Consider the following 23,298-nt stretch of genomic DNA (forward strand, 5'->3'; position numbering starts at 1 on the left):
GCTGCCTCCAGGAACAGCTTCTGGGACCACAAAATTTCCCTGTAGGAGGAGGATGGCTTGTCAAACCTTTAAATTGACATACTGGTAAATTTCCTGTTAGATTTTTTTAGTCTATATTGTTTATGGAACTTACTGAAATCAATAAATATGAGTAATTTCCTTACTTGCAGCTATGATTTATGAGCTTTAAATTTTGCCTTTTACCCACTATCCATGCCAAAGCGGACAGGAATCCCAAGAGCACCCAAATGAGTGCAATTTTCAAAATATAATAGCATAGCTATAAAAATGTAGGAAATAATTCCTTCCTTTTGACTTGTATATATGCTCACACATTTGTTATGTGCTTTAGAGGAATCTTGAAGCTTCTGTATATTTTTTTCTGGCTGAGACCTGAACTTCAGAGATTGCAAGGTCTTGTCTTAAACTGAGATGCGATTGAGATCGCATCTCAAATGTCCTACTTACCAACTTTGTGGGGGATTAGGATTTACCTATGGCAGCTGAATTCTCCTGCAGGCTGAGAAAGTTATGGGCTGATTTTCATAGTCTTGTGATCCTGGTGTTTTCTGGTGAACTCAATAGTAATGACTGAGTACACTTGGTAAGCCATTCTGATGCTGCGAAACTCAAAAATGGCATATGCAGAACCTATCTTCAGGACCTTGTTTTCAAGCATATGGGCTCTAGTATATATCCTTTTGAGAATTTTAAAATACAAATTTCAAAAGGCTGTAGTTCACATATGTAAAATAGGTTTCTGTTTACATGTTGTTCACATGTTATAAAACATATAGGTAGATGATGTAGCCTTAATCACATAAGGAAACATTGGACCTCAAGCAGCCCAAATGATTTCTATGGGAGTTTCTAGTCTGTAAGGTAGTGTTCAACATTTATTACTATATCTTGTTTTCATTTTAAATTTTTGACAACAGCACTGCTATGAGTGCATACAAGGAGTTGGTACAAAGTTGGATATTCTGTTTTAAGTAGAAAAGGTTGTACTTTTTGTTAGTTTGCTTGTTTTAAATAAGTAATGATGTATTCTTGTGGGAACGTTTCTGATCACAGACACTTCAACTTGTTGAGAAAGTAAAGTTTAATGTTTTGTTTTGCTTGGCATTAATAAGGGGTTTTCTAGGCAAATCCATCAGCTCTGCTCACTAAAATTACCTTCTTCAGAAAGAATTATTGGCTGTATCATCCTTGTCCCCATGGGGGTACCTGATCCCCAGGACAGTGACTGCCCTGGCTGCCCCTGACCCCCTGGCCTGTTCTGCATCCTGACACAGGGAACAAAGGATTGACTCCTGCACAAAAAGAACTGAATTAAGCATTAATTTGTAATTTGTGGAGGATAAATTCCTTTGTACAGCAAGCCATACCTATTTCACACAAGTTCACCTGTTGGACCAAAACATATTCTTTGTAGACCTACTGTGCCCCATTGTGGATGGCAATACCGTAATAGCAAAGAAAATACATTTGGGATGTTCTCTTCTGAGGGTGATATGACTGCATGGAGTGACTTGCACAAGATGACAGAAATAGTATTTTTTGAAAGAGTAGTATGTTCACATGTTTTTAACTGGGGATAAAGAATGAAAATGCTATTTTTGGCCAGCAGGGGAGAGACCAATGGATGACAGAGCCATATCTCAATTTTTTTCTACATAATGAATATATGTTGAAAGGGAAAATTCTATACTTTTTAAAATGATGTTGCTTATATTTTATCCATCTGGGTTCTCACTGGAAGAAAATAATGTGTAAATATTTAAAAAGTTGAGAAAACTCTCAATTTCAACAATAAACATGTTTTTAAAAGGCTAGTCTTTTCCTACCAAGGACAATCCTGATTTGAATGAACTTTATAACTTTGCTCAAGACCCTTGTGTTTTTATAAACAGTGATTTAATATACTGTCATGTTGTTCTGAACAGTGTAGGAGGATTTCTTTTCATTTCTGATCTTATTTTGCTCTTGGACTAATTAATTTCAGATCGTGTGTATGATACATTGCTGTAGAATGGGAAAAAATATTGGGGAAGGAAGGCAGTGCTGAACCAGCTCCTGCTTCTGCAGGCATAAAAGTCAAGAGCTTTCTTACTCCTCAGCCAAATGTAAGCACACCTTTATGCCTACTGAAATCCGTCAAGTGATTTTGGTAGATGTGGAGTATCCTGCCATCAGGTCTCCACTGTTCTCAAGACCTACCAAAATAAGAAGATAAAGGAATGTTTGTCTGAAGAAAAAAGTCATCAAACAACAACAAAAAGAGTGTGATTTGATCCATTCAGGAAAGAAGGGCAAATACAGACAAACTGGCTTTGAAGGTTGTGACTGACCCCAACAGAACCAAGTAGAGTAAACCATACACACAATAAGCAGATGAGCTGAAAAGCACTAACAGTGTAGAAATTCCACAGTATTGGGCATAGCAATTGTTTAGATGTGCACACTGACTCTGCCACTATGCATATTTGTTTTGCACTGGCTCCTGTTGTGCTGCTTCATGCATACATTGTATGGGGCCAGAAGGGAACAGAGAAGACAAACTACTCCTGAAGTCTGTTGTCCTTCTCTCGGCAACTTCTTGGAATTACTGAAAGACACAGTGGTTCTTCAGCTCACATTCCATTCGCCCTCTGCCTTGTGTATGTTTGTACTGTGCTTTCCCCAGTGACAAAATGCTGAATAGCTCCAAACACACATTTCCTTGTATTTTCTGACTATGGATTTTTGGCTTCCAACAGTACACGGTAATTTCAGCCAAGAAGGAAAATAATATCCTTTAGATGTGATGTTCCAATAGTAAAGAGTTGATTTCCTTTATCCAGCTGCAAATTGTTTTGGACTGTGAATTATGCAGATTGTGCAATAAAGGCATATAACACTCATGTCACATGTCCCCAGAAAATAGATCTGTTTTATAGGGATATAACTCAGTTTGAATGTGGTCCTTGGTATTCTTCACTAGTCTCTACCAATTCATTAGTATTTAAATTTATGTTAATTTCATCAAGGTGTGAAAAGATCTTTTTTTGCATATACATGAACAAACGATGTTATTATTCAACCAGTTATTTTCCCTTTTTTTTTTTTTTTTAACCCAGGAGAAGCTTGTTGTATTAACAGAAAGAGAAAAGGGGAGATAATAAAGTGCATTTTTGAAGACTCAGGAAATATAGCCATTGAATCTGTTTTTAAAGGAGCTATCTGGTATTCTCTTTCCTGATCTGAGTGAAAATTTTGAATGGTACCTTCATGGCACATTACACTCCCAGAATATATATATATATATACATATATATATATATATATATATATATATATACCTATACATACACAGAGAACTATGGGTACGTACATTTTTATTAATCTTTAAGGCTACCATCCTGGGACATGTTACACGTTACATGTCCGGTGTTGCACCTTAACTATGAAGACTCTGTAGAACAGCACTTGTGCTGGCAGAAGTATTTGTTACATTTCAGAGTTGAATAAACAGTGGATGTCAGTTTTTAAGGTACGTATTTTTTCAGAAGTGACCATGCAAATTAAAAATTTGAAGGAATTAGGTTGCACCTTTGACCAGAAAACAGCTATGGTTTTCTCTTAAAACTATTGTCAATTAAAAAAAAAAATCTTAGAAAATATTCTTAAGAAGATTTAACTTTTGTTACTCCCTTTTAATGTTGTCTACTACTAAAGTCAATTTTTGAAATAAGCTACTATTTCTGCTGGGCCAAAATAATTAATCGTCCTTCTATATGGAATTATTATTTCTGAACTATATCCTTTTGTTGACTGAATGAAGACAAAAGATATATTCAGTGCATTTCCAAAGACCTTTTAAGTGGCTCAGCAAAGCACATAATGCAGGCCTTGTCTTACAAGTCTGTGATGATACAGTTTAATAGTGTTATAAGGCTATGGTGGTGTGTAGTTGTCACGATGGTAGATTGTGCTGGTCTGTATAGATTTACTGTCATTCTTTAGGCTTTTCATACATGACAGAGGTTGTCTGAAGCACAGCAGGGACATGAAGCTTGCAGGGGTTAAGTGTTACTTGCCTCCTGGCTTGCTACATAGTCCTCCCTGCACACATACAGAGATGAGGTGCAGGGTACATCCGTCACCGGGCCGATGACATGATGGATTACTCATGTCATTGTCAGTACAGTCAAAATCACTCTGTTGCCGATAAGGTGGCCCCTTTTCTTTACTCTGGTTGAGTGATGCTATTTTCCCCTCTGGTTTTAAAACTGTAGCTCACACAAACATCCCTTAAATCAAAGATGGAGAAGACAATTTTTAATTGTGCATAGTAGCTTTGGGCCATAGGAGACAAATTCCTTTGAAAATTACTTTCAAAATAGTCAGATGCGTATCAAATGTTTGCATCACTTGATTTCTTCTGATCCTGAAAATAAAATATCTTAAGAGGGACAATGAATGCTTTTCTGAACTCATTCTTTCTCAAGATTTATCAGAGGGTTTGAATTGCTAGCATCACTTCCTGACTCTTCTTCTCTGTGTGAGAAGAGAGACAGGTATCTTTGTAGTACCACTGGAAGAGGATAAAACTGGAAAATGGCAGGACTTTGGAAATGTTTGTAGGGGAGCTTTGCAAGAGCTCTGCAGTGCAAATGAAAAATTCAACAGGGGCCCTAATGCTGCTTGGCTCTGAGCTAATCACAAACTCTCCTGCATGCAGTGTCTGATGCTGCTGTCTTTCCACCAGCTCGTTCTGTGAAACCTAAAGGGGGGTGACCTGAGGTACAGACAGTAAATACAGCTTGGACAGGAGTCCTGAAATCTCAGCTGCAGAAGAGGAGTGCTGAGCACAACATTTGTTTTCCTGGAAAATTACTGTCAGAGAATTCCATGTGAGTTGGTAGTTATCGCCACAGCCTTTCCTGACACAAAGTTTTGCTCCATAATGCCTTTTCTACCCTGTCCCCACAAGCCTAAAGGTGGTACTAACGCTTGAACTAACTCTTTGCTTAAGTTTTGTAAGAAATACAGATGATCCACAAACAGGCAAGTGTGTTTGGCAGACAAATGTGAAAGAGTCTTGCTGGGTTTTCGATACCACAAGAGCACCGCTTCCAACCCATATGGAATATCATAAGGCTTTCATGGCACACAGAGGTGCTGTTCCATTCACAGTGGCATGGTGATAATTCAGCCTATTTGTTTCTTATATTCTAATCCTGAAGTCAAAAGTTCTACTGGAGAAATAGTGCTTCGAGAAGGAAATCACAGTCACTGTCTGGTTACTCGGAAGAGATTTAGAAGAAGCATATGCAGGTATACTTTTAACTGCAAGAATATTTTATGATATTCAAGCCTTTTTGCAGTCTGTGCTCTTTATCTGAAATATACAGCATGATTTCCAACCCATTGTACTTTCCATTTTATTTATCTTTTCATTCCACTATACGTACATATACATGCCATACAGAGCATAAACGTTGTGTGATATCTTTATATCTCATCTTTGCAAATAATCATAGACAGCAAAAAGATTACTGTATTATTTCTCTCTGAAACCCAGAAATTCTTTGAAAAAACACACAATAACATTCACCTACTAACAAGAAAATCTTTTTACAGAATATACATGGCAACTGAGTTAAAGAAAAACAGAACAACTGAAAGTTTGTGCATGCATATCAAGTGCACAAAAGATACATACTCTCCCATACTTACACACCCACGTATGCCGATACATCTAAACAGCTTTGTTTTGAAGTTTGAATCAGATTTAAATGGAAAGTTATTGAAGAGAACTGTGTGGTCTGAATTTTAATCCCTGAACCCACCGGCTTCTTTTTTATTGCATGTGGTGTGGCCTTGAATTGCAGAATGTTTTAAACATACATAATGAGCTCAATGTCAAACTGTTGAGCCTTTTGTCTTTAACAATAAGCACTTAGCTCAACTAAATGAATAGAAATTGCTTTAGTGAATTACAAAAGCCAAGGTTTTACAGTGCACTAATACTGACATTAATTAATGTAGACATTGTCATATTTTACAAATATGTGGGATTAAAATCAGCGGTTAAAAAATGCAACAGACATCAGTAAACAACACAAATTTCAACAGTCAAAGATGTGGCATAAAAGTATTTCTTCCACCATGAATAACACTTTTTTTCTGATTAATGTGCATTTACATAGGCTACATTTAGAACATATATGGTATTGGTTGTATGGCAAGAATCGGAAAGAAATAATGTAAACAGTATGTGTAATTTCTCTAATTTGGAAAGAGATTAGATCTCTAATTCGTAACAGACACCTTCTCCTACCATATTTCATAAAGGGTGCTTGCAACGGAATAACTTTTCTAATGTTAGAAGAGATCTTGTTTTCTTTCCCCAAAATCAGGAGTATTCAGAAATTTACAGTAAATGGCAATTCATCCTTTAGAAATTCCTTCAACCTACTATAAGAGTTGCTGCCAGAGATCTGAATGCTTTTGCCTAAATCTCTGTAATCCAATAAGCTTTTGTGTTTAGCAGCTTGTTTTGAAACTTGTATAGCACCCCAGCCTGTGTCTCTGTATGTTCGTTTGCAGGCAGGTGAGTGCCCGAGGGCCTGATTATTATTCAAGCCAGGAGGCCTTCACAGCCCCAACCAGAATGTAATTTGTAATTAACTGTCATTTACTTCTGTCTGCACTGACTTGTTGTTCAAAAGACAATGTATTTGAGCTGGTCACTAGCTTCTCTTTGTTGTGGATATGATGTCTTTCAGATCTGGTTGTATTCATAATGTTTAGAAAACCAAGTACTTGTACTCTTGAAACCAAAGCAGAAAGGGGATTTCACTGATTTTTCCTAAATAAATTAGGTATATGCAATTATGAATACTTGGGTATGTAGTATGGAGTATTTGATGCTCTGGGATGAGTTTCTGGGCAGAATAGTTAAGTTAATGTCAAATATGTTTAATCGAAGTCTGTTAGAGCATTTCTGATTTGAACTTATTATAGTTGAGATCTGTAAAATGAAAGTGCATATTTAAGTTGTGGGAATTCTTCTCAACACATTTTAAACATCACAACTGTATTTTCTCACTGAAGCGGGACCACTAATGTATTCTGTGAATGTACCCATATCATGAATTTGTAATTGTCCCCATGGTAATCTTTTGTTAGCTGAAATAAACAAAAGAATAACATAATATTCACATTTATTTCTTTAAGGATTGTGCTTCGAATTATTATTGACATAATTTTAATTCACAAGCAGTAAAAAAAAAAAAAGCCTTTTTCTGTTTAAACTCTGTTTCATGCACTTCTCTGTGAGAAAGCAAGCGTGACATTGGGCAACAATAAATATCCACACATAAAGCCACTTTAAAAACAGGTTAAACTTATCTGATTCTGACCTTTAGCTCAGCCTTAAAGTGCTATACTGCTATTTTGCCAGAGCAGTTGGCCCGTTTCATCTCTTTTGTCGCTGCTGCTACTGCTGCTCTTGCTCTTGCTGTTAATGTTGCCTCTTCCACCTTCACAGGTGCCATTGCTGCACATCCTCTGCGGCAGCTGGGGTGAGAGGCTCCCCGGGGAGATGGACCAGGACACCCCCCCAGCTGGTCCCCGCAGAAAAGGAGCACCTCCCTCTGGTTCTAGCAGCTCTTGGCCTGCTCGGCATTTCCCAGCATATCATGTCAGACTGCATATTCTGGGCAGTATATACCGGTCAAGGGGATGCATAAAGAGGCTCAATGGCATTCTTTTGTCATACTTAAAAGGCGGGGTGGGAGGGTGGGTGGAGGGGGTGGCTGGAGAGAGAAGAAAGAGAAGAAAGAGCAATGTCTATAGGAACAGCTTTCCCCCCACGGTGATTTGCATAAAGTTGGATTAAGCAGCGCTTCAAGCCCCCAAAGGCTGATTACTTACACTGGGCCTTATTAATTATTTCCTTCTTTATTTGAAACAATTAAGGGGAGAAAATAAACACTGTGTCACTATCTCTTTAAGATCAGGAGCAATAAAAGCATAAGACCCCAAAGAAAGCCTGCTTTTTGTGGAGTGTTTTCTGTTCTCGCCAGCCACGTCGGGGCTGGCAATTCCCATGTGTTATCAAAAGAGACAAGAAGCAGCAGGCTTTAGCACCTAGCTGAGCGGGATTGCTACATGCCACTCTAAGTGCGATTAAGCTTCCTTTAGTGCACCAGTGACATCACTGATGGCTCAAAGCTGCAGCTACTCAAGAGTATTAGAATGCATTTCATGCTTGGCTTACTCAAAACTGCAGAGCTAAAATTTACACCTTATTTGATGTTCTTCTCCCTGCTGTTAATTGGTAAAGGGATCTCTGACCCTTTTGATCTCTGCTACAATCCTCTAAATGCCCAGGTCTGCTAAACTGTTCAGCAGGAGATGCTCAGCAGTTGCCCAGTAATGTGAAGTCTTTTTTTGGCTTTCGTGCCTTTGGTTTACATCCAAGTTGCACAGAAATAAGAGATGACAGTTGTTATAGATATGCTGGTTTAATTACTTGTCAGCTTAGAGCTGATATCTCGGCTAGCCAATGTGGAAGCTTAACTTTCTTCTAGTAGCTTAAAGCATGACCAACTGCTAGTGCTTTTGTATTTAGCTATAAAACTCTGGATACATTTAAGATAAAAAATAAAATAGAGGAAGAGCCTTTTTGATTTACTTGCAAAACTGATCAGCTTTTGGTGCACTTGACTTCATGTAGATCTTAGGTAGTGTAAAATTATTTGATTGTATTGATATCTAAGTGGATATTGGACTTGTTTTAATTCCAATTTATAACTGCATGGGGAATACCAAATAAAATTCTCCCCTGCTACCTTTGAAACGGGAGATTTAAAATCTTTATGGGAATTAAGGAGAGGTGTATTGTGTTGACTCGACTACAAATATTACTATACAAAGTTTTACCAGCTTTCCTTGAAGAGGCATCTCTTCAAAAGGAGCCTGGTGCAGATAATCTTAATGTATATGTGACTAAAAGCGATTAGCATGCACACACCTCTGCATACGGCTGAATTAATTGCACAGAATACTGTGAATTTTAATGAAGGTGAGGTAACCATTAAGCACCTTTGAAGAATTTGCTTAGTGAAGAACAAATGAGGAATACCCTAATAATTGTTGCCTATAGGTGAAGGCTGGCTAAAACGTGACCTGACAGTCGAGACACCATACTCTCCCACTCCAAACCCTGTCAGAGGTTTTTAGTGTTTATCCCAGGCTTTGTTATCCACCAAGATACATAGTTTCCATTGAAGTGAAACAGATTATTGGTTACTATAGTTTCCCTATTGCTCAATTCAGTGCTGTGAAAAGCCAGGGACAATAGGTTTAGAAGTCCAGTTAGGACAAATAAATCCATGTTGAGAAGAATGGGAGAGAAGATACCTGTTCTTCTGTCTTTGATGTATTCTTTATTTTGTAGGATAGAAGGGGAATTAGTTCGGTGCTTAGAGCTCTGTCTTTCCAGTTTACTGCAGAGTGAAATACAGTGCTATAAAGACAAAGTGAATATTGTTTGACTTTGTCCCCTCCCCCCTCCTTTCCAGTTTTCAAAATGTGCCAGATACTGTAGCTATGCTGTGGAGACAGGAATACAGATTTCTGGGTTTAATCTCTGGCATTATATTTTCCCTTCACCCAGTAGCATCCATATAGTGTTTCCATGCCAAAATGGTAAAAGACATTTTCTTAGATTCTGAGAAAATAACTCAACCTGGAATTTTGAGGTTAAGCTACAGAAAATTTACATTAAGGAAAGTGAAAATGTCAGCTTTCACCAGGATACATCAAGAACCAACCATCTAAGCATGCTGGCAAAATTAATGTATTCTAGAAGGCCAACACACAAATGTTAAGAGGGACTTGATGATACTGTGCAGATTAAAGCAGTGGCTTTTGTGCCTCTGGAAGCTATGTTTGCATTCAGCACAGTATGACTAGGGAAAAAGTTAATTTGATTTGATAACTGAAAAGGTCACACATTTTGTTCAGCGCCTTGCATGCTTTTTTTCCTTAACTAGATTCTCTGTTTCAGTCAGAGCTCACTTCTAAGGATTTCTGCTTTGCTTTAGCCCTTGTTGGATCCTGCCAAGAAACAGGTTGTGGGCAGCATTCTACATGCGTAATACAATAGCAAAATGGAAAACCACTGAAGTCAAACTGTGTTCCAAGCTTATTTGGCTTCATTTATCTTATATTTCTTATTCTTCTGTGCAGGTGCATGGGAAAAGGGTGGAGGGGAACACAATTAATCAAGCTCACTCTGCAAAATACAGTGCAGGTAAACTACAGAAAAGCTTAAATATTGGCAATCCCTACCAAAAGTGCAACCTTCTTTTCTGAAGGTGTTATTTGACATTGCTGAAGGTTTCATCTTGATTACTTTCAATAAAATCCAAAGTAAGGATGACTGTCTTGGCTCACTAAGCAACAAGGTTTTATCACTAATTACAATCCTTTATTACCAGTAGTTTAATAGGTTTATGATAGGTCATAAAACAATTCAGCATGGGAGTACATAAAAGGAATAGGTTATACAGCTGTGACATCTTTATATCTATTCATTGTAATCATTTTATGATCTTTAATGGTAGCATTTTTTAAATAAGTTTGTATGCTTTTACGTTAAATAGATGGCCACCAAAAATGGGAGGTGAAGGAAAACCACATAAATATAGAGTAAAATACTTAATGAGGCATTTTGAAAACTTCTAATGTCAAAAGCATGTAGACTGTATCACGCATGTGGAGTCTCATTATGGGTAATTATAATAAAATTATAAGTGCTATAATAATTCTAACCTTGAAGGCACAATAAAGGATAGTTATATTTGCCTTCCTAGCCCACACATCTGAGACGTTTTCCTCATTAATTATATTTCATGTAAGTATAATTATGTAGTGTAAGACTAAAATTCGAAAGCATTTGCTAAATCACTGTTAATAGCAGACTTATTCTTCAGAGCTTTAATATAACTAATTATATCTAAAGTTATAGGCTGAAATAAGAAATGGAAACAAAGTAAAATTTACACTGGATGGGATTTTTTTCCCTACTGATTGTTTTAATCTGTAATGTAATTAATGAATGGCAAGTGAGTTGGTAGAGAAAATGGATTATTGTTTGAAACTATAGTAAAAGTCAAACCTAATTCCTCCATTATAAGTTATTTTGACTTTGGCTTCACTCGAATCACGCTGGTCTAAAACTCAACATTTTCTGTGACACAGAACATTATGTTACAGGTTTACAGACATTTTTGGAAAGGATATGCCTACACAAAGTATTCTGGTAGTTTCTGTAGTGCCTAAAATATTTGACTGATTAAAATACCAAGTCACATTGTGCATTATAGCAGGAAAATAGTGTTTTGAAATGTTGTAATACTTAATTTACTAAGATTTGTCTTGTCAAATTTTTCACAAGTCTGTACTTTTCTCCATCCACTAATTGCTACATCAGCAGTTTTGTTGGTAATACAGTTATTTTGACTTTATCTTGAAAGTAAATGTATACTCAATACCTCAATATGGAATAATTCAATACAAAGATACATCTTTTCTTCATTATGAGTATTATTTAAACAACTATGAACAACACTATATATTTCAGGATAGAGAAGCAAATATATTTTGCTTCAGAAATAAAGGAGAAGAAAAAATACTCAGAATGTAATGGAAGTTTAAAAAATTTTAGTGTAGATACTGACTTAAAAAAATAATACTTAATATACAAAGGTTTTTTTCTTAAAGTTCAACCACATAATAGATGCAGGGGGGAAATCTGAAGTTCTTTCCAATGATGAAAAGATGACTTACAAATTATTGTAAGCTGGTTTTGAAGAGGGAAAAATACACAGTGATTCAACAGGCCTCCTCAAACTTAAAGCTACACTTCTATTTTCTTTCCTTACCATAGCTTTTTAAGGTACTTGTACAATAATGTATATAGCTGCAGAGTGTATGTGAGAATTTAACACACCTAACAAAATAAAATAAAATAAAATAAAATGTGTTTATTTTACCTGTGCACACAAAATCGCATATTTTTAATATATTCCAACATTAACTATATCATGACTTCAGACTTTATCAGGATCAGTGATGCTGAGGTTGAGACATTCCAAAAGAATATAGTAAATTATCTTCTAATTATTACTTGCTGCTGGGTGTTTCATATACCTGCAGATCTATTCCAAAGTAGATATTTATATGTATGTCACAGGTTTATACACTTTGGATGTTCCAGACAATAGAACTTCTTCAAAAAGCAGTGTTTTGAAATACCTTATAATGGAAGAAGAATACATCAGACTTGGTAAATTTCTTCTTTCCATGGGGAAGAGAGTGGGATGTAAAAAAATCCAGAAAGAGCAAAATCCATGGAATGGACTACATTTGTTCCATAATCCATGTAGATGCAACAATCATCCATACCTGTGTCACATTAGAGCACCAAGTTTCACTTAAAGTTATGACCTAAAAAGCAGTGGAAGCAAGACTAACAGGGAGCAGGTAGTCAGCTTCTTAAGTATAATTTTGAACCAAAGCACCATAAATGTTTGTTCCCTTGGTTGCAAAACTGCTTCATCTTTTTTTTAGATGAAAATTACACCTGATTCTTTAAAGGGATAAGGAAAAGCATAATTTTCTGCCCCTAATCCCTTTCTTTTGATACTGTCTTGGTCAAATTTCAATTCGTAGAGCAGTTAAAAACCTGACGTCCTCTGGATTTAAACTGGAAAACAGAGGGAAACCTGCCATTTCAGAAAATTCTCCCTGTTGTGGTCCTTATCCGTCTTTCCTTCCAGAAACACGCTGCTGCAGGACTAACCTATTTAGGTGGGATTTGCAAGAGAGGATTTGAGGAATTGTACTGAGGTACAGAGCTGGTGTGGTAGTATTTGGATTTATGTTGAGGCTTTCTCATGGGATTAGTTATTAGTTGCAGCTGATACAGTGTTGGTAATTTAACTACCCAGTATTTGAAAAAACCAGGCACCTATTTTTTTAATATATTTTATATCCTAAGAGAATAATGTTGCCAGTTATGCTCCCAGGCCCCTGTTACACATTTAAATAGGAAGATCTTACTGTGCTATCAGTCGCTCTTTGCACAGAATGCAATTATTAAATTGTGGTTATTCTGTTTCTGATAAAATGAATAATTTCCCTAAGCAAATAGTCAGTAATAAGTGAAACGGCTTTAATTACTTTGATGCTACAGTAACAATTTATTTTCTTATGTTCTCATTACTGAGGGTCTATCTATGAAGGCAGGGCTGTTGGTAATAAGGCATGTTGCTAACAAAATCTTTTTCACTCTTTTCTCTTATTTCACATCCTACTTGGCAGTGTTTTGCAGAGATTTTGTGGGAACAGAATATCACAATATGGTACTATATTTTGCTTTCTAGGTCCCATTTTCACTTGCTTTTGGCTACTTTGCACATTCTATAGGATACTAGATAAAGCCATGGGAGGATTCAGGTGTGATAAATGTTAAGTGTTGCATAAATTAAATCCTGTTAATGATGTTTAACACCTACAAATTAATCAAAGCAGCACCTAACTTTTCAGTATCTGGCCCTCAGACAACAATTAAAACCCAATGTTCCTAATATCTCTCTAAAGGGCATAGGCTGATCAGCAAGTAATCCTGAACACACACAGGTGAAGTGAGGAGCCAGCTGAAGCAGCTGATAAGAAACATAATGTGATGCTCAAGTCTGATATCTCAAGCTGTTCTTCCCTAGAGGTTATCTGAGGGAAGAAGGCATAATGGCACTGTCCTTAAGATATCTATGTTTTGGAAGGCCCTCTTGAGCATCGTTGAAATCATGCCCTTCCACTGAGAAGAACAAGGCTCTTTTCAAAATGCCATTGTCAAGATGATAGGACTGTTCTTAATACATTTATTACTTTCAAAACTAGTGTGCTGAGCTTAATTTTCCTTGGAGGAAATCACCTTGTTTCAATGTAACTGGAACGAATTTTCACCTGTGAGGTATAAACTGTCAGAGCTCTTTCTTCTTACAAACTCATTGTGTTTTGAGAGAAATGAAGGAATCTTTCTTCACCTAAAGAAGAGCTAATTCAACAAGAATATTCAAATCCAGTTACTTAATGGTATTATTGAACAATTACTTCAGTGTTTTGCCTCTGTTTGCTTACAAATCCTCTTTTTGTGGAGCTCCTTTGGATTTCCTCAGACGTTTTTTCCTCATGCATTACTGTAATAGATTTCTTGGTGTTCAACAGGTCAATTTTTTTTGTTAGGTTCACTGTTTGGTGGGTTTTTTTTTTGTTAGCCAAAATGGCTAGGCTATCTTGTCCCTTAATGTTGTATTACCACCTTCTTAAAGGCTACAGGCTAAGGAAAGTTGCCTAGTTAGATTCAACTGAGTGTTCCTGTAAAGTATCCATCAAATGCTTCCTGAAAATCTAGGTCCTTTACCATGCACTGAGATAATTAGAATTAGATCTGAGGTCCATGACTTTCCAAGAAATATTGCACATTTAAGACAATGCTAATGGAATAAAATTACAGAAGTACAAGTCTTTGCATAAAAAAGTGCAGCAGGACACAACTTACGTCTTCCAGTATTAGGAGTAATACAATGAAAGCATTTACTTACATCAAAGTCTTTCTTCATTATGCAATTAATTATCTAGTGCAAATATGCTCATCTATTTCAGTTTTCTTGCCTTTGATTAACTTAACTAGTTTCATGCATGCTTTTATACCTTTTTTCTATTTTGATGCGTAAATTATTTTCAGCATATATACCTACTCTGTACTAGAGACAGCATCCAGTATTTTAGCAGTTTAACCAAGTTTCTTGATACAGTTCAATTTTTGTCTCACCTAATTTCTTCTCAGGGATAGAAAATGCTGCCTAAAAAATTACCTTTATGTCCTCAGCATGTGTAACAAAATTTCCCCATTTTAAGTTGCATCAAAATAATTGCTGGAAGACAAAAACTTTCTCTATTTCCTAGATGTAATTCACTTAAAATTTGCAGTAAACTTTCCTAAAATAAAGGCAAAAGTGTCAGTAAAATTGGTGAACAAATCAAGTTTGTATTCTAGTTAAGATTTGGTTTGGTGTTCTGTTAGTATCTGTTAAGTCTGACTTGGTACTCAGAGGTGAAAGGAATTTTTCAAAGAGAACTTGCAATCATCAACCTGCTTGAATATGACTCTATAGAATGAAATGTTTATATCATAATGAAGATATCAAATAGGGGCACATAGTGCTGTTTTATTGGTATTATTAAATTTTAAAATCTCTCTTTCTTAGATTTTTGAAACTTACCTGGATCAGGTTTTAGATGCATGTAAACTATTTGTACTTAAGTAAAATTTCCCCACAAAACAATTTTTAAAGCTCTTTCTCAGTTTCGATTATGAGTAACCACAAAATAATTAAAGTGTAATTGGATACATTAGTTTTTACTGTACATTGGAATGTTGTCTGCTACTTACTTTAAATAATAATCTTGCCTCAAATGTAATATATGCTTTGATTACAGAAATTTCTCTTTTATAACTGAAATGTTGATTCCACAGAACTGAGAGAAAAAGAAAGCATGCAAAATGTATATGCATCACATCAGTTTGGAAGCTCATGATTCTGTTCCTTAGGGTGATTCTGATCTTCCCAGACATATGGTATATTTCACGGTTAGAAATGTTAATAATTTAAATAAAATTTTGAATGATTTAAATTATTCTATAAAAAAGGTGGTTGAACAATTTGGGAAGGCCCCACCCTGCGCAAATGTGAGTGCTGCTGTCTCAGAGAAAGAAGAGCATAAAACCAGTTAAGAGTAGAACTCCTCTAACACTGGCAAAACATTCCAGTTATCTTCTTCCTGAAAACTCTAGATTAAATATTGGCCATAAAGGATGTATGGGAACTTTTACTTGTTTCCTCGACTTTCACATTATTTCCACTGGTGACATCTTGTTTTCATTTGCCAAGTGTCTTGTACCCACTGGCAGTCACCTCTCTACTGTTTACAGACCCAGTCACTGGTGCAGTCAGCTCCCATCCTTCAAACCACAAGTTAGTGCCCATGTACCATTAGGGTTAAATGTCACAGGAGAGAGCAATTTCAGCCCAAGAACTCCAATTTAATGTCTTCTGTGTACACCGATACACTGGAAACCCATCACTTGAATTCATAAGTAATTTCTCTTTTTAGAAGTCCTAGCAACCACTTTGAGCTAAGCACATTTCAATCTGGCTCATAATTATTTATCATGCCTCCCAAATTCTCTGTGTTTCTTTTGCTGTATTACCAAAAACTTCCTTAGGAAACCAAAGAGAGGAGAGACTTGGGAGACTGCTTGAGGTCTGTGGGACAGGAGCACTGAGGGAAGGGTGGCATGTTTGGCAACCTTGAAGTCATCTCCACTCACAGAGCTTCAGACCTGCTAGACATTGAATATCACTACTCTTAAAGCTTCACAAGTTGGACAACATTCTTTATTAGAGCTGAGAGACTTTAAATTTGACATCAGTAGTACCTAGCACAACTGCACCAGTTCCCAGCCTCATTTGATTCATACCCAAATTAATACCTCTTGGGCAGGATCTGAGCCAAAAGCCTCAGCATGCCATTCAAGTGGGTCTCGAGGGTTTCATACATGCTCAGATTATGCATGCCTTTAATCCTATTGCACATTAAACAGCATGAATAGGACAACATCTTGGTCAGCTGAAATCCTAAAACAATATTTAGATCAGACTAACTGGTACTAAGCATCTTGTACTTAGCTGCTCCCCCAAACACAGTGTTTTTCCTGACAAGTCTTTCCTTGCCCACTGGGTCAGGGATCAAAAAGACTAAAACTTACAAATGATCCCCTGCTGGCTTCCAAATCCCAACAACAGAATCTGTGCTCAAAATCCTTTGGTAGAGTAGAAGTAGTCACCGAGGTGCATCTGTCAATCAAAATTTTCTCACTATTATCTTTTATTCACCTTATCTGTTTGGATTTACACACTACTGTCACTCAAACTTTTCATTTGACTCAAGGCTGAAACAGCATTTTGTCAAAGTTGCACACTCATGCCTGAATGAGTGCATGCAGTGCTCTAGAAAATATGGTACAAAATAGCAATTGCATGCTGAAAGAAGCACGTATCTTTCCTACTCAGAGGACTATTTTGATTTTTAGGGGCAATTGTGATATTTTGGAACAATGTAAGTTATTGCCTTTACTTAGGGCGTAAAAGTACGCCAAAGAAATTTGGTAGTTTAACTGTTCAGAGTGACAGAAACAGGATGGAAATTATTGTCATGGAACACATTGGGATGTGTTTGAGTCCAGGCAACAACTTTGGGGACTGCAGTCTTATCGGTTGAAAATTATTGAAATGGAGGAAAACTTGTGTGTATGTAAGGATGCAACTAATGTGACGCAGTTGTGAAAAAGAATGGCAAGTTCCAGGATACATCAGACCAAGTTATTTTATCACAGACCAGGTTTACTAGTACCATCAGAGAAGACTATCATAAGACTTCTTTAGGAACATTATATGCAGGACTAGCTGTCTGCATTCAGGAAATATAGAGCTAAATGCAGGAAAGATTTGTTAGGAACATGCAGTAGCTATTTTGTGAAAATAGATTAAAAATACCTAACTTCTTTAGAGATACCTAACTTCTTTAGAGTTAATATAAGAAGGTTTAGAGGAAATGTAATAACTCAGAAACACAGGGCTAAATATTCAAGAGGAAGAAGGGTTTCTACATAAAGGAATTAAATGAATATAAGAGAAGTTATAATAAATTGGTTGCAAATGCATTTAGTTTGCTAACTAGATGTTTTCTAACCATCCAAGAAATTAGTTTTTAGTTCCCAAATAGGAGAGTGCAGTAGGAACTTAATGTAAGATGGTGATAAGAAAGAAAGATTTTAAAACTTGCAAAAGAGAATTGTGGGAAAAAAGAGATTAGGCTTGTGATAGGAATTATTAGGTATCCAATGTGTCAAGGGAGTTGAAATGAGTGCTGCCTATTTACACTGCATATAAACTGAATTTATCTTGTGCCTTGCACCTCTCATGCACCTTCCTGAAAGAAAGGAAGGAATATTTTCGTATCTTGATAAAAAAGTTTCTTACAGGAAGGAAAATTCTCTTTTTTGAAGAGTTGGAAACTGACCATAACTAGAGAAAAGTTACAGGAAGGATATCCAGATGCTTTTACTCTTATTCTAGTGCAATTAATAGTCAGTGCCATACTACTTTATTTCTCCCATTTATCCATGGTAAAATGGCCACTTCGTTTGGCTCTACAAGGCAAAATTTCCATTATTTGAAATTCAATGCACTTTCATACTACAGAGCACAGTGCTTGCTTTCTAGGCTCACTTGAGAGTTTTATTTAATTGCTTCCCTGCTAAAGTAGGGACACAGCTATTGGAGGTGACCGTAACCTCCTCTGTGTCCTTTCTGTGGCATTCCGTAGTTGCAACTTTTCCTGAAGATCTTAATTTTCCTTTGGTCCTGGGAAATGGGACAGGTGGAAGAAAGCAGAATAGATATTATGTGGATAAATCTAAAATAAACATCTATCACATAGTTAGGTGAGATTGTGAATGAATGGACTCAATGACCCAATTGACGCCTCCCAATCCAATCTTTTAGAATCTCTCAAGTCCCAATCCCATGACTGCAAGCATTTAATCCTTCCCCTGTGCCACCAGTTCCCCATTAATTTCACAGATTGAACACTTGCTCAAATCCCACATATTTCTCACAAATACACTGAAGTATTTAACATTCTCCATCATCATCCATCTCTGATATAAAGATGTGCCTTGCAACTCTCAGGAAATTAATCACTTTTCCATCAAAACAGCATTACTCCCAAAAAATGCAGCATATTTTCATACCACCAACACAAAATTTCCCATGTTACTAATCTTCCTTTCAGACTCATAAATTTTCTCTCACCCTTTACCAGAATTATCACCCACCCAAACCAAACCCTTTCTAAAAGCGAGCAAAACATATCCCATTACCATCAGACAAAAAGACCTTCTGTGTCTGGTCCAAGTAGTTCTTCTAAATAAATCACTCCCACAGAGTTCTGTCTTAATGTTCTTTTTCCATGTAAAATATTTTGCATTTCTTTTAACATATTGCCAGTACTTCTTGGGGATATGTCTTTCCCATCTCAGTCCTGGGAGACAGGTCCCTTTATGATCACATGGGGAAGGTTCATTCAAAACACAGAAATACTGAATATTGAATGATGAATACTGAAATAATACTTGACTTCAGCTGCATGAAGAAAGGCAGTGAACCCAATCTTAAACTCTAAAAAAATACCTTTCCAAACTGTATTGCCATTGTTACTGGCAAACAGACAGTGGGAAAGTGCTGTGGAGAGTTCTGAGCATGTTCTTAGTTACCTGAACAGACTTACACTGAGAATTTGTGCTCAAGGAGCATTTTCTAACTATACGTCTAGGGAAAGTTTATCCCAACCCTTATGGTAAGCAATCACTCACTTAAGATGGACTGATGATAAACTCTCAGTTATTAAAGAGGGAATGTTTTTAATGAACACTGTGAAAAAAACTGGGCTTAAATCCCACCTTTGCCATTCCCTGGGTTACCTAGGCAACGCTTATATTCTCTTTATATCTGTTTCTTCCTGTGAATATTTGCTATAATGATTCTTGACCAATTCACAAGGGTGTTGTGATGTGAGCACTAATTAATTCACACCTTCATAGCTAAAAGATGCTATGCAAGTATTAACACTATTATTTTTAATAATATTTGTTTAGGCTATGTTAAAACCTTCCAGATGGATACCACTGATTTTACATTTTTCTTCAAATTTCTCAGACTGACTTATCTAAACAGTAAGGAAGAAAATGATTATGCAGAAGGGCCAAGTATAAAGGTAGCTACCTTTTAAAAGCAGACATTTTAAAAATAACGTGTAAAATTCAGCAAAGCTAGGGAATAGATAGGGGTTTCTGTCAGGTTGGAATGATAAATGAAAGGGCTCTAGTGGCCCTTCTGTTTGTTTAGACCTCTTGTTCCTGCTACAACGCTGCACAAAACTAGCATTGAAGTGCCTACTGTTAAAACATAACATAACCTGACAATGATCAGCCCAGAGGGCTTTTCCAAGAGAAGGCCATATTGTTCTGCATGGGGAAGTGCTCTAGCACGAGATGTCCTGAGACGTGAAGGAAAGCACCGAGTGCGGAAGACTTTCCAGTACATTAGTAGTATATGAAAGAGGCTGACCACTCATACATTAATATTGCCTTGTCCCAGAGACTGACATATGGGAAAGCACTGCATCAGATTCTCTATAGACAGCTTGTTTTCTCCTTGTTTTAAAACAACAGATACAAAGTGCAAAAGACACCAGATTTAACATTACAGGGCCTGAACGCATTCCGTGTATGGTTAAGATACTTAACTTTTATATTGTGCAGATGACTGAACAATTACAGATCCCATTATTTTTTTACTATGCACTATTTGTAAAGCCACTACAGAATGTTTACCTTGGGAACAGCTTTAACATTAAGCATATTATATACCAACCAGGCCATTTGTAGTTAAGCAGTTTTCTGCTAATGGCTCTAAAGTATTCTGTTTTCGACTCCAGAGGATTTTTAAATGTCATGAAAGAGACTGGGTTTTATGATAAATTTAAGATCTTTATTCAAGTGAAGTAAAGCAGCCTGATACTGTCTTGAAAACAAAAAGAATGAAGGAAAATGATCATGAAAATTAATGTAGAAAGAATAATAACAGGTATTTTCAAAAACTCTACATAGAAATTTCAGAAATGTTGCTCTGAATTTTTGTGTCTTTTTCTTTCTTTCCTGTTGTTTGTCTTTATGTAGAATATTAACATATCAAGATGTCTACTTATGCATATTTATTTGTGCAGTTTTAAGAAACAGTAAGCATCATATAACTTGAAAACTTTGTGGAAATGCATCTCCAGTTTACACATGTAGATTTCAAGTATGCCTGAATTTCACCAAAGTTTGCACATCTCAGGGAAGATTATGCTGCGGTCAGCAGGTTTTTCACAGCTTGATTATTTGGCTTATTCACTTATTCAACTGCAGCTTTTTTTTTTATCTCAGCTCTACTCACATGAAAGAGCTGGAAAGGGTCCACAGACATAATGCCTGACAGATAGCTGGTATAGCCCTAGTACTTCCCCACACAAAAGAAGAGTCTCTTCTGCTTTTGAGATGAACAAACCTACATCAAGCTGCCTCTGACTTACAATAGCTCAAGGTTGTTATGGTTGAGAAAAAATGAACTTATGGGTGATGAATAAAAACTGGGGTGTGATAAAAGACACTTCAGTGTGATGCTTGTCCTACCCAGCATTTTAGGGTCAATTTTCTATTGATTCACAGTAACACAAGCTAAGAATCACCGTTGGCTAATATGACATTGTCAGAGTCTGAATATTTTTTCAGATCCATATACAGTGATTGAATGTCATCAGTTCTCAAGAAATATTTTGGTGAACATTGTCTCTGTAAAATCGAGCTGGTAGAAAAAAAATGCCACCTATCTGTAGAACTATGAAGATGTCTCCTCTTATGCTGACAGTCCTCCAAAAGAATTTCATTTTTAAAGGAATCCTCGCAAGCAACATAATTTTCTTATCATCACATATAATGAATATTCCCTTTGCTATTCACTAGATCAATCCATGCAGTCAGACATACAGTGAAAGGATCCAAGACGCAGAGAAATTAGCAACAGAAAGAAATCAGCAAATCAACCTTTATGCATTTAATAGACTGCTGCACATTCCCTCCAGTTTCAAGCTCTGCATGAGCATATGTTTTCCCTTTTTTTTTCTTTTCTAGAAAGCACTCAAGGGGCCTCTATGAAAGTAGCAGGGGATGACAAGTTGAGTTTGCCAGCACTTCCCTGTGCAGGTGCTTTGCTCAGTTTGTGGACACTAAGCTACATGAGTGATTCCTCCTGTTTACAACTATGATACAACAGCACAAACTCAAGGAAAGTCTCTGTGCCACTGCTGGTTTTCCCCAATGTCTTAGAAATGACTAAATGTTCCCATTGAAGCAGATAATGATGAACTCTGTGGGAAAAGATGATATTTTTTTGTTTTGCATTTAACATGCAGACAGTTTGAGATGCCAAGAATACGATTATTAATGTGCATGTAAATATTCTTGATTCACACAACATTTTTCAGGAATGAGCCCTAACTCAGATGTTGAAATCATGGCCAGTTATCAGCAGGTGGTGACTAGGTGATTATCTGCTAATTATAGTTCTAAATGTCATTTTATTAATTGTAGCTTGATACAAGCTAGGAGGTGTTTAGCAAACGTCTTAGTGTTGGAAATTATAATTGACGGACATACCTAATTTCTAGTTCTTAGGGTCTAGATTTTAAGGGTTGACATAATGGGGAGTCTAAGGTGTGAAAGATGCACCTAGGAATCCCTCTTCTCTTTGTGGTACATTTTCACCTACTGTCTAGAAATTCCAGGCAGTTTCTTTTTCTTCTGCTTTGCAAAAGCCACATTAAGAGTGTACAGTAAAAGAAGTTCTCACTGTGTCAAAGACCCAGGCACTGGCCTTTCAGAAATGCTGTATACAACCTAGGATGATTACCACAGGTCTTAGTGTTAACGCTCGGTCTTATTTTCTTCTATTTCAATTAAATGTCAGGATCCAACAAGTAATCAGGAGGATTGGCAAAAAGTGTTTTCTTGATAATTACATTTTATATAAGTCATTAAATATGTATTGTAACATGGCTAAAAACACAAGTTATTGCTTGTTGGGATCCTAAACTGTTGGGTGTTGAGTTGCTGCACCAGTGGATGTTTAATGACGTTGAGCACAGTGGAACAGAGGCAACGGGAGGATATGACAAACAGGCAGACTTCCTGGAATATGCTGTTTGGTGGTGATGAGGCACTTCACAGAGGCATGCCTGCTGAAGCAAAGTAGGAATTTGGGCTCTGGCCTCCCACATAGTGGGTCTGTATTTTAACAACTGGGGTACTGTAAATAATGGGAATGCTTCCCTCCAAGGTCCCTTGTGAGACAGAGCTCATCAGACCCTTGCACAGAAACACAGGAAAAGATGCCTGAGTATTCCAGATGGTCGTAATATTCTGAATCGGATGAAAAGGGGGGTTTGAACCTCAGTCATGCTGGGCCCTATTTTGCTTCCTTTAAAAGTAGTTTACCTTAAAAGTTCTAGGAT

Source organism: Corvus hawaiiensis, chromosome 30 (genome assembly GCF_020740725.1).
Source record: "Corvus hawaiiensis isolate bCorHaw1 chromosome 30, bCorHaw1.pri.cur, whole genome shotgun sequence".
In the NCBI taxonomy this organism is placed as follows: Eukaryota; Metazoa; Chordata; class Aves; order Passeriformes; family Corvidae; genus Corvus; species Corvus hawaiiensis.